Source organism: Anthonomus grandis, chromosome 1 (assembly GCF_022605725.1).
Source record: "Anthonomus grandis grandis chromosome 1, icAntGran1.3, whole genome shotgun sequence".
In the NCBI taxonomy this organism is placed as follows: Eukaryota; Metazoa; Arthropoda; class Insecta; order Coleoptera; family Curculionidae; genus Anthonomus; species Anthonomus grandis.
In genome coordinates, this window is record NC_065546.1 from 57,690,964 (window position 1) to 57,703,773 (window position 12,810).

Genomic DNA, 12,810 nt, shown 5'->3' on the forward strand with positions numbered 1-12,810 from the left:
GGTTATGGCAGGGAAAAAATGGGCAATAAAATCATCTTTACATCTTCTAGGAGTCGAGGTCACCAACAGTGTGTCCTGGCATGACCACGTTGCCGAGATCGCCAGGGAAGCTTCCAAAAAACTCGGAGTTCTTTTCAAAACGAAAAAACTGTATACACCAGAACAGCTGCCGACTCTTTATAAGGCTCAAATACGCCCTTCCCTCGAGTATTGTTCACATGTCTGGAGCTCTGCACCCAAGCATAGTTTAAAGCTGCTAGATTCTATACAGAAGAGAGCTATTCGTCTTATCGACAAACCAAAACTGACAAAGAGTCTCGATAGTCTGGAGCACAGGAGAAAGATGGCTGATCTCTGTTTATTCTATCGTTATTATCACGGTAAGTGCTCCTCTAAGCTGGCAGGCCTGATTCCACCTAGGGCTGTTCCGGCAAGAAGGACGCGTCTAGCAGTTGCGGCTCATCAACATCGAATCCACCTGCCTACCCCAAGGACGTCGCTGTATCGGGACTCATTCATTTGGAGAACATCTTCTTTGTAGAACGGGCTTCCACCTCACATATTTCCCGACGCATACAACCTGCAGCGATTTAAGTTAAATGCCCAATATCTTTGCGCAAGCACCACTTTAAGAGTGACATAGGACTTTCCTCTTGTGCTTGTGTTTACCATAAAAAAAAAAAACACTGACATTTGATTTGATCTTAATTTGATAAGAGGGCGCCACTTAGTTTTTTTTTTTTGAATGAAAGAAAACTAAGAAAAAGAATTGGTATATAGGTTTCAATTAACAATTAAATGACCCTGGATAAAGTAGATTTAAAGAGGCAAAAAAAAAATTCCTTAATAATACAACCAAATTATATTTACATCAAAGATATGTACACACCTCATGTTCTAATCTGCTAAAAGTTAATAATTTATTAGGAATTAAAATATGAATAATGTTGATATGATTAAATAAAATAGGTTTGTCAAAAGTAACATTTAAATTATGATTAAGCTACTAGGTAGATTTCAGCACTTGAAAAATAAATTGCAATTATTAAAGTTTTTAGTATATATTTGTATTACGCAGGGGAAAGTTCATGAACCTTTTTACCTAAGGAATATCAGCCTTAACCGATTTATATCTACTTAACCACCAAAAAAGGTACTGAAAAATACTGAACAAAAAATAACTAAAATTATAGATAAGAAATTGACATATTAAATTATGATGTTGATTAAATATTTGTAGCAATAAATTGATTTTAAAGATATATTAATAAAAATGTAAATAAGTGAGACAAATCTATGGTTAGTAATATTTAAATAAATGGAATAGACTGGCCTGTATATTCCTCCAAGAAATGAACGGCTGGCCTTCAGAATCGAGGCTGTGAATGTATGCCATTTGTAGCTTAGCTATCTGGACTGGGAATCTCTAATACTAGCTCTAACTCTGGCTCCAGCTCCACAGCTTACAGCAAATTCCCGGGGAAATCAAAATCCTGCAGCCATTAACAATTGAAGAAGAATAAAGAGGAAAACGGAAAAGTAAAACCCTAAAACAACGGTTGCCATTGTATTCACTGTCGATAAAAATGAATGGCGTTCAAAATGTGACACTCACCTTGCTAAGTTTCATTATCTATCCATCAAAATCTCGGGCATCCTACACCAGAATTATGAAATAAACAGTTCCCTAAAGGAACAAGGTTAAGGACTATAAATTATAAACCATATTGGCCACTTCCTGCTTCACAAATTTCGGAAATAAAAAACTGGCCTTTTACGTGCGCTTCTACCTGCGACACGGGAACAAGTCCGACTAAATAAGTTAGGACCCCACCTCTCGCCTGAGCTGTCAATGTCAATCCAATCAGAGAAAACATCAATCAAGACCAACCAGAAGAGTGACGGACCGTCAACAGAAAGCATGAATAATAAAACCAGGAGAGTGATGCGTTACAGTAGTAATGTGTCATTGACAGTGTGAATTTAAAGAAATATCGATAAAAGAAGTTGACTGAAATTATTAATATAATTATTGAAATTAATGAAATATCAATGGAGCGTTAGCGAACATAAGAAATAGTAAAATAAAACGCTACACGCTACTGATATTTCCATTTTATTACATAACACATCCTTGTATTGCGAAATTGCATCAGAGAGACAGGCTCGTTTGCACGATACATCCAGCTCTTATTCCTTACTTTATTTATATCAAATGCCCCAGAACTCTCGAGAATAAAACACATTTTATTTGTAAAATATTTAATCTCAACTTAATATACGACTTGAAAAATCCGTTCGTATAAAAAGGTTTTTCACTGTGTTAAATTTTCTCTGAACGTTAAAACCTTCCTCCGAGCGAAATCCGGAGGGTATAAACCGACCGGGCACTGAATCTGCTACAGTGAGAAATTGAATCTAAATATTTCATGGCTGTTGACTCCCGAATACTCCTCACTCGGTGTCTCTATGTGTTTTTTTTTCAGTGCCGCTTTCTAAAGGCTACACGGGGGATTATTTTGAGAAAATCATAAGAAAAATGCTGTTTTTTTTAAAATGTGATTTAAGATTGGGCTTTTTAGAATATTGCATAAAAAAATTAAATTGAGATCCAGTTGAGTTTCAATTTTCCAAGATTGTTGGATTTTATGGTCAAAAAATGGACTAAACGTCACCATTTCCTATTAATTTTATTTCAATATGATAGATATATCGTCACTTATCTGCCCTTGCCCCTGTGCACATGTTGAACTCAAACAAAGTTGTTGTTTACTAATTCTAGACTTTTAATGTTGACTAAGGATGCATTTAATTTTTTTGAGGAAATTTACCATTTCTGAAGGTATGTCAACAAAGCCCTCCGGCGGCGACATATGAAACTAACAAAACTTCGAATACTAAAACACTTAAAGCCCAAGAATGTTTCTTTTTAAAGAACATAATTGTGTTCAAGTCGACTAAGCCATTTCTTCTTTCCCAATACAGGGTGTTTTATTTTTACGAAAATGTTTGAATACCCACCCACCACTTAGAGATACAACAAAAACTGTCGAATAAAAAAGTTTCAGATTATCATCTACTTTAAATTTTAGTAATAATATTTTTACCGCAAGCATCAAGCGATGAGTACGTTCCAAAATACAGAATCTCGCATTCTTAGTTGGCCACCCTGTACAACATACATTTTACGTCATAGTAAAATACATCATAAAATACGTCGTATTAAAATACCCGACGTTTATGCCTTTAATATCAGCGCCATTACCAAAGAATCCGCCTTTAAAACGAAACAACACGTAACCAACTTTATGTCAGTTTAAATCTTACACTCTTAAAAATAGGTGAATTAAAATTCAACAATTGTATAGATTTTACATACAATTTGATTCTGGAAATGGTACAGAATTAATTTGTGTAGAATTTCTCTATGCTATTGTGTTTAAACAACTGTGGTTCTATAATCAACAAATTGTGTATCAATTTGATTTGCTTTATTGTATATATAATACACTATTTGTGTACTTAAATTCCACAATATTTTATATTTATTTAATATAATTGTTCAGTAAATAAGCAAACTCTTAGTGTTTTTTTTAACATGGTATGTACAGGAAAAAAAACACAATTTGTGCATTTTAAATACACACGTTGTTTTAACAATATATTTTATTTTCTTTAATTTCAACTATAAAATTTTATTAGAAATTGTGTATAATAATACTATATATTGTTTTATAAAATTAAATTTAGTGTAGGTTACTTATTTTAGGTTTGTATATCAAATTAACATAAGAACTGGAGTTTTTTTATTACAATATTTTGTATTTATATTCATACAAATTTTAAAATAATCAATATATTTGTATAAAAAAAATAAAGAAATTGTTTAAAAATTTAAAATACATTTTAGAGAATTTCGTCATAAATCTGTGTAATAATAAATTTTAGGGCGCCTGGGAAAAACAGGATAAGCCATAATTTGATTAAAATAAAATAAGTCTTGTAAAAATTGGGAAATAAGTGAGGCCCAACGTTTGGTAAGAAAAGTAGTCATATTAGAAAAATACAGATTGAATATGTATTTTCCTAATTTGACTTATTTTCTTTTTATCAAACGTTAGGCCGCACTTTTTCCCATCGTGTTACTTAATTTACTTATTTAATTTTGAGCAAATTATGACTTTTTTTCCATATTGACTGTTTTTCCCAAGCACTCTAACATTTATGTTTTATAAAAATTTTAGTTGCATAGGTAGGGTAAAAAATATTTAATTGTTTTAAAAAAACATTTTTTTATTTAAATAGACCTTTTAAAAAAGTACACATAACCTGCACAACAAAACAAAAAAACTTTAGTAGTAGTATTACAAATACACATTAGGAATGCAAATAGGAACTTAAAATGGAAATTCTTAGTTGTAAAAACAAAATTTTAAATAAGGCTAAATAAACACATACATTTATGTACAGGGTCATTTTTTATATTTGCGTGCCCATAAACAGGGGTAATGTAAGCGATATAGAGAAAAACTTTTTATACAAAAGTTGCATACTTTTTTCCGTATTATCTTTTAGATTTGTAAAAAAAAACAAAAACGCATTGCAAAGTTAATAAAACAATAGCAATAAGTTAATTTTATTAAATAAAACGCCCTATATATTTTCTGCTAGATCTAAAGACCTTTTTTTCCCTGATTTCAAAAATATATAGGTTGTTTATATTTGGAAGGGCTGTTTTTAAATTATTCATGTTTAAAATTTTTATAAATTAAAATCGTGTTCGCCAAGTTGATCATGGAGTGCCGAGACGTTCTGCATACGTCAACGTGACACATATGTCGTTTTAATTTAGACCAACCCAACTCATAAGGAAATGGGTTATTAATAAGGAAAAACTTAAAGTAGTTTTTAGAAAACTTTAAAAGAAACTTTAATTAAATTAGTTAAAGTGAAGTCAATTAAAATTAAGTTAAATTATTTAAATTAGTCGTGATTTTCCAAGGTAAGAACTTTAATTTAAATTAAATCGATATAATAACAATTAATATGTCACGTTGAAGTATGCGGAACGTCTCGGCACTCCATGATCGGCGATCACGATTTTAATTTATAAAAATTTTAAACTTAAATAACCTATACCTTTTTAAAATCAAGGAAAAAAGGTCTTGCGATTTGGCAGAAAATATATATAGTATTTTATTTAAAAAAAATCAACTTATATAAAAAAATACCCTGTACATATATATGTATGTAGTTACTTAACATCTACAGTATATCAGGCGGGTAATTGTTAACAAAACAACAATCATTTACTGCTATCAATTTTTTTTAACACATGGTGTTGAAAATTGCACTTTTCAGAACTTAAGGAGGCTTTAGAGTTAATTCTGTTAAAAATAGAAAAAAACCTTAGATTTAAATTAAAAACACGAAATGAAAAATTGAAATTGTTTTTTTCTTCATAACAGAATTAGCTTTAGATCCCTTTTAAAGTCATAAAAAGTGCCATTTTCAACACCTTATATTAAAAAAATTGTTAACAAGTATGACATACATATTAACAACATACAGTTTTAAGCTAAGGGTTTTATTTACAGGTACATAATAATATGCTCCTGGAGTTGGTCCAATAAACCCCACTCCTTAAGTTTATCTTCAACGAATATATCCATTTTGTTCTTATGCAATTTTAACACTTAACGAAACGAAAAAACCTTAAAACAAATTAATGCCGGCCGGTTGATTGAAGGACTGAAGAATGAACAATTGAACACCTGTGACACTGGGAACTATAGCAATGCTGCCAAATCAAATGTATCTTAAAGATTACACCGCCAATTAAAAAAATTACGTTTCCTTTTTCCTTGCGCGTGTTATTATCACGATATTATTTAAATAAATAAAATTAGAACTTATGTTGATTGGGCTTATTTTTAAATATCCTATTAAATCATTTTCAATTAACAACTTTAAATCGACTGCAAATTTTGATGCATACCTTTACAACTGTTTAATATTGAATCTGGCAACATTGACGCTAACAACGAAGTTCTAGCGGCAAAGGCAAGGGGGTCGGGCGCGTCCCCCTTCTTAAACAATTGTGTATTATAACTACACAATACATGTTTTAAAATTCAATAATTGTGAAGGGCTAGTAGCAAGAATCTTTATTATTCTACACAATTGTAAATAAAATCAACACAAGCCAGAATAAAAAATTAATTAAAAATTGTAGTAAAAATATACTTGGTTATTAGATTTTTTACCAAACTGCATTGGATTAAAAAAAAAATGTGGAATATATATACACATTATTAATATCCACTTATGGTGTATTAATTTAATATGCAATAATTGTATAAATTATACACATTAAAAATTATACAAAATGCCTGAGAATTTTTATACAGGACTGTGAGATATTATCTAACAATTGTGTATTAAAATTAAACATTTTTTTTTACACAACGAAATGTGAAAAAATCCATCGAGATTTTTCTGTGTGTAAGCATAGAAATTATAGGTAAGTTTTCTCTTTTATAACCGGCAACCAAAGGAAAATACAAAAGTCCAATAGAAGCAACATAAAAACCAACTTCGAAGCTTCCTAATTAGTAACGATGCTCTCATTAAATTTTCATTAAATAAAAAGCACCGTCGTCGCATCACGACAGTTTCATTCACTGCGCGGCAGTAATGAAAATGCGTCAAACTCGTTTTTTTTCTATTCATTTTGTCCTTGTATTACCGTTCATTGTCATAATCGTATTAAGTGTCAAAGGCACGTGCACTTAGGGCTACACTAATAAAAGCGGCCGGACATTATCACGGCCTAATGGACCGGAGACAGGAATGGGAGAAGCTTTTGTGTTTTTTTTTCTCTCGGATCGTCAATAAAAATATTGTGTGTGAGTTACTTGATGCTGGTTCAATGAAGTTTAAATATTGTGCATAGCATCCGGGATCGGATTGATTGGTAATGCTCAATTACCGTTTCTGTTGATTTTCTAATTTCTCGCATTTCTACCCAGTAAACACATACACGTTTATTTAACATTTTTTCAACGTGTCATACGTTGATAATTGGTATTAGGACATTTTAGGTTGAAAGTTTAACCATTGAATTTTGGTGTAAAATAAAACGGTATAAGTTAACGTTAAAAGGGCGTTGAATTCACACCAAAATAAAATTTAATATTTTTATAACGTTTTAATAACAGATTTTTATTACTTTATTTCTTCTATCATCTTAAATGTTTTTTAAACGTTAAAGAATTTTATTAATTGAGATATTATTTATTCTATAAACATTATTATAAAATAGGAAATTCATTATATTATCTTGGTACTTATGTTTCTTCTTTTTTGGTGACTATAAATTGCGTTTAAATAATATGTAGATAAAGTTCGACGAAAAAAATGTGTTAATAAAGATGTTAATAATGCTAAATCATATATATTACCTATCAATTCTACTTTAAATTCTAAGCTGCCTGCAAAGCTGAACATTCTTTAAGTGCAATAAAGTTTTAAATGAATATTAAAAAAATCTAAAAATTATTTTATTTGCTTAAAAATTTGTAAACAAACGAATGAAAGAGTATTTATTTGCATTGTAACCTATCTGAATAACCATGGATATTATATACTGTTAAAATAACGTTATTTTATTGGTTTAAATAACAGCCAATTTGAATGTCTTTTACATGTATAAAAGACACTAAAAAATAACCTTATTTCATCAGTTTAAATAACAACCAAATTAAACGTCTTTTACACGAATAAAAAAAACTACGCTTTAAAAACAGATACTCTAGAAAATTGGAATAAAGAAAATTTTTACTATCCATTGCATAACAAATTGTCGAAAAAAATTTAAAAAATAGATATTTGCCTAAAAAGATATAAACAAAACAAAACTTTAGTAGAAATTATTTGCATTGTATCGAAATGACCATGGGTATTATATTATTACTGTTATAATAACGTTTTTTTAATGCGTTTAAATAACGACAACATTAAACGTCTTTTACACGTATATAAAACACTACGCTTTACAAACATAAACCCTTCGCTTTGATTGGTCTAAGAAAATTTGGGTAAAGAGGATGTTTACGATGCTGACGCATTGCATCATAACTATAAGTAAGCAAATCGTCAAAGAAACGACACAGGGTGAGTGTTTTGTTCATATTATATTTTCTGGAGTTTGTATTATTTGTGCAATTATTGTGTTTCTACTAGCAGTTCTTCGTTTGCCAATAAAGGTAAGTTATTATTAGTGCATGCCAAAATTAGTCAATAGAGAGATTTTACACCTCTTAATCTAAATTTTGGGAGCGGAAAGTAGATTTAATTCTAAGACTAAAAAATACACAAAAGTGATCTCGATCTTATTTTTGAATTTACAGGGTCTCATCTGGTCGGCAGGCATATCAAAATATATTATTTTAAATGGGATACCCTGTATAATATTTCTATTGGATTTTATGTTGTAAACAATGTTTTTTATATAGGTATAGGCATCCAAATTTTGCTTCCTTCCAGAAAAATTAAATATTTTATAATATAAAATACGTTTGTGTAATAATACTTTATTCTAACAGTTTTTTGTTAAACATTATTTCAGTTGAACTTAATTTGAGTAATGTTAATATTTTTTTATTCTTAGATTAATGTTTACGTTTGTGTAGATATACATTAAAATATTTACCATTTCTTTTGGTATAAATTGGTTTAGTTGCGACTTATTTAAAGAATGTTAATATTTTTGATTTTTAAATAAAGTTTTTGTTAATAAAATTAAAACTAATGTTTTTAATTTCATCTTACCACTACCCCTCCAATCTTAAGATTTCAGAAGTTGATTTTTTAACACTAACACTATATTAATTTCTAAAATTCAAATCCAATAAAATACACTAGTTAACAGAATATAAAGTAAAAATTATATTATTTTTATTTTCATTTATGGGTAGGTGTCTAAAGTTTAAATCATTATATTCTTTTTGTATACCTACGCTTCAAAAGACCACCATTACCATTTCTGATAAGTTATATATTATACTAACTACTGTCATATGTTTTTTTTTTATCAAAAGTATTACCATCAGTATCTACGTGTCGTGTATATATTATGTATATATATAGTCATCATCACACATTATTGGTTTTGGTAACCTGTCAAAAAACCTGCTTTCTACTAGTTACAACTATGTGCCTACCTGCTATTTACTTTTCGTCAGGTAGAAAGCAGTTTTTTTGACAGGTGACCAAAACTAATTATGTCTGGCAGCAATTATGCATACGTATTTCAAACAATAGCTAAAAACGTCTAACTAAGGTTTTTCAATTAAGTTACTGAAACGTTTTTTTTTAGGAATAATTACAAAATAGAAATTACGTTAGAAAAACGTGTTCTTATCGATCATTTTACACGTTATTTATAATCCAATATAAACGTCTTTTTTACGTTTATTTAAACCAAAAGATAGTTACAATATATCATCAATGTACACTTATTCTCAACGTTTCACTTTACACGTTTTGTACAACGTTTATATGCGCGACATTTTTGGGTTGATTGTACGTTATTATTAACGCTTTTAAATTTTGGTGTTTCGTCATTTTAAACGTTTTAAAAACGAATATGTGTTTATTGGGTAATAACTCTAAAGTACTATTATTCACCTTTTCTTTACCAATTACCATAATATTTTGAAAACTTGTATAATACCATCTACATTTGCTGATCATTTTGGTATTTTTTGTGAAATTAATAATATTATTTCTAAGATACCATCGCGGGTAGTAACTTTTAGACTTCATACTTGTAAAAAATATAATTATGCGTGACTTTCAAACTGACTTAGAAGATACTTCATTTTTTTTAATATACGAGTACGATGATAAGGTTGATTTTTTGAATAATAAATTATTTGATAAATAGGCAGGTATTAAGACAGCTATTTTGCGAAAAGTTATAAATTCACCATGGTTAACCGAGAATATAAAACTTTTGCAAAAATTAAGACATAAAGTGCTTAAGCTAAATGTGATTATTATATACAACTCGATGGATTGTTTATGGAGAATATAATAAATCACTGTTAACATAATGATTAGCACGTTGTAAAGGACAGCAACGGATCAGTACAAAAAAGAAATGATAAAGGGCATTTTCCTTTTAGTATCCTCTGATGATGGACACCGTGTGTGGACACCACTGTGTTCGAAACAAATCGGAAATTATAAACTATATAGAAATTATAAAATTTTTATTATACCTATATTTACTTATTAGAATATCCGAGAATCAGCACATAACTAATGAAGAAATTGATAAAGCCTAGACCCGTTAATTGAATAATAGGGAAATAATGAATAATAATAATAATAATATTCCCATATTCTCAATCAACAACCTCTAAAGTATGTTGGGCTTCTTCGGAAATCATGTTATTATTTCTTTTTTTTTTATGGTAAACACAAGCACAAGAGGAAAGTCCTATGTCACTCTTGGAGTGGTGCTTGCGCGAAGATATTTGTGGGCATTTATCTTGAATCGCTGCAGGTTGTATGCGTCGGGAAATATGTGAGGTGGAAGCCCGTTCCACAAAGAAGATGTTCTCCAGATGAATGAGTCTCGATACAGCGACGTCCTTGGGGTAGGCAGGTGGACTCGATGTTGATGAACCGCAACTCTTTGAGTTGCAATGAAAATCCGACATACAGGATTGATCGTTATACGTTTATTTATACAGGGTGTTAACTAAACCAAGTTCACCAAATGGGCCTATTTTGGGAAAACTGTGCATAGGAAAGTTGAGTTAGTAGGCTATGGAAACAAAAGTGGCAGGTAACCATGGAAGCAAAACATGTAAATATTTCAGTTAAATGTCATTTTAGCGTCTTTTCTTGGGATTGTTAAAGCGTTTTTAAGTCTCGCTAATAACATCCAATAGTTTTCTTGTTAGTTCGCCTTATTGTGAACTTTGTTTTTCCAGTTTTCCGTGTTGTTTCAGTTTTTCGTGTTGTGCCAGTTGTTCGTATTGTTCCAGTTTTTCCTGTTTTGTTTCGTTTTTTTATGTTTTGTTCAAGTTTTTTGTTCCTTAACTTTTTATCTCTGTTTTTCGTATTGCTTTGTTAAACAATGCTTTACACAAACGAAGAGGCGTTTGACATAATAAGTACTTATTTTGAATGTATGAGAAATGCCACAGTTGCTGCAAGGGTGTATGCGCATCAGTATCCTGATAGACGCCATCCTACTGCAAATTTTTTTCTTCGAATCACACATCGTTTGCGAACGACTGGAAACGTTCGGCTGCCCGTGTTTCGGAGACAACGCAGGGGACGCACCGAAGACAACATAATAAATGTTTTAGCCTACGTCGAGTTTAATCCTCACTTAAGTACTAGAACAATAGCGCACGACCTGGGAGTAAGTCGAACTACTATTCAGAATATTCTTAAGGAGTACAGGTAAGCGATCTTTTGGATATTAATCTTCACTATACGCGATGAGACTTAATTTTCCCAATGAGAGTTCATTTTTTGATTGTAAAATTAATTAAATTTTACACGAAAAGCACCAGATTGGTCTATTTTGTTGAATCAGCAGTCATCATCTTGTTCCAGGTTTCATCCATATCATTTAGTCCTGCATCAAGAATTAAGTGCACAAGATTTTGACCGAAGGCTAGACCATTGTCACTGGCTTTTGGGTATGATTGCAGAGGATCCTCAGGTGCTTTCAAACATATTGTGGACAGATGAGGCTACATTTCACAGCAATGGAGGCGTGAATCTCCACAATATTCATTACTGGTCAGCAACGAATCCGCACTGGATGCGAGAAGTCCAGCATCAAGGCCGTTGGTCTTTAAATTGTTGGGCAGGAATATTAGGAGGTCGAATTATTGGCCAACAACGCACTAAATGGTGCAAATTATTTGCAGTTTTTAAGGGAGGAATTGCCAATTTTATTAGAGGATGTGCCACTTGAAATTCGCCAACGAATGATGTTCCAGCACGATGGCTGTCCAGCACATTTCGCCCGAAATGTTCGGGAGTTTTTAGATGCTACCTACCCTGGTAGATGGATAGGACGGGGCGGTACCTTTCCATGGCCGGCTAGATCACCAGACCTAACGTGCCTGGATTTTTATTTATGGGGTCGAGTTAAAGAAATTGTTTTTGCAACAAAACCTACGACGCTACAAAATATGATTGGCCGGATTAGGGATTGCATGCAGGCTCTCTCATTTGCTGAGGTAGAGACTGCCGAACAAAAGATGATTCAGTGCATAGGAAATGATGGAATGCTTTTAGAACATTTGGAGAGGCACTAAATAAATTATGTGTATAACATATTATTTATTATACCACCTAAGATTTCTTAAAATTGTATGTAGAATTTAAATATCAAATAACATATTATAGAGTGTTCTATTTAAAATAAGCAAGTTTTCATCTACATCCGGTATCATCAAAATTGTTACAAGTGTCAAATTATTTTATTATTGTATCTTTAATTAACTTTTCTATGGTATGGTATGGTGCTAAATTTTCAAAACTTTCCTATAGAACAACTATAAACTGTATGCACAGTTTTCCCAAAATAGGCCAATTTGGCCAACTTTATTTAGTTAACACCCTGTATAAATAAACGTATAACGATAAATTCTATATCTCGGATTTTCTAAAACACTACTGAGTTTGTTTTTTTTTTTAAATACTTAGTTAATACGAGTTTATTCAGCTTGTCTAAGCAAATAGTAATTTATGGCAATTTTTATCACTTTTATT

General features: G+C 30.9%; 1 protein-coding gene and 1 long non-coding RNA gene across 3 annotated transcripts in view; one reads left to right on the top strand and one right to left on the bottom strand.

The window, feature by feature from the left end:
- The window catches only part of LOC126734466 (potassium voltage-gated channel protein Shaw-like), a 106,903-nt gene that overhangs the window by 78,571 nt on the left and 15,522 nt on the right, over positions 1-12,810 (bottom strand). The window lies entirely within an intron of this gene.
- Positions 4,868-5,915, top strand: LOC126734478 (uncharacterized). Its single transcript, XR_007660068.1, has 2 exons — positions 4,868-5,002; positions 5,598-5,915. It is a non-coding gene; the product is annotated as an uncharacterized LOC126734478 (long non-coding RNA).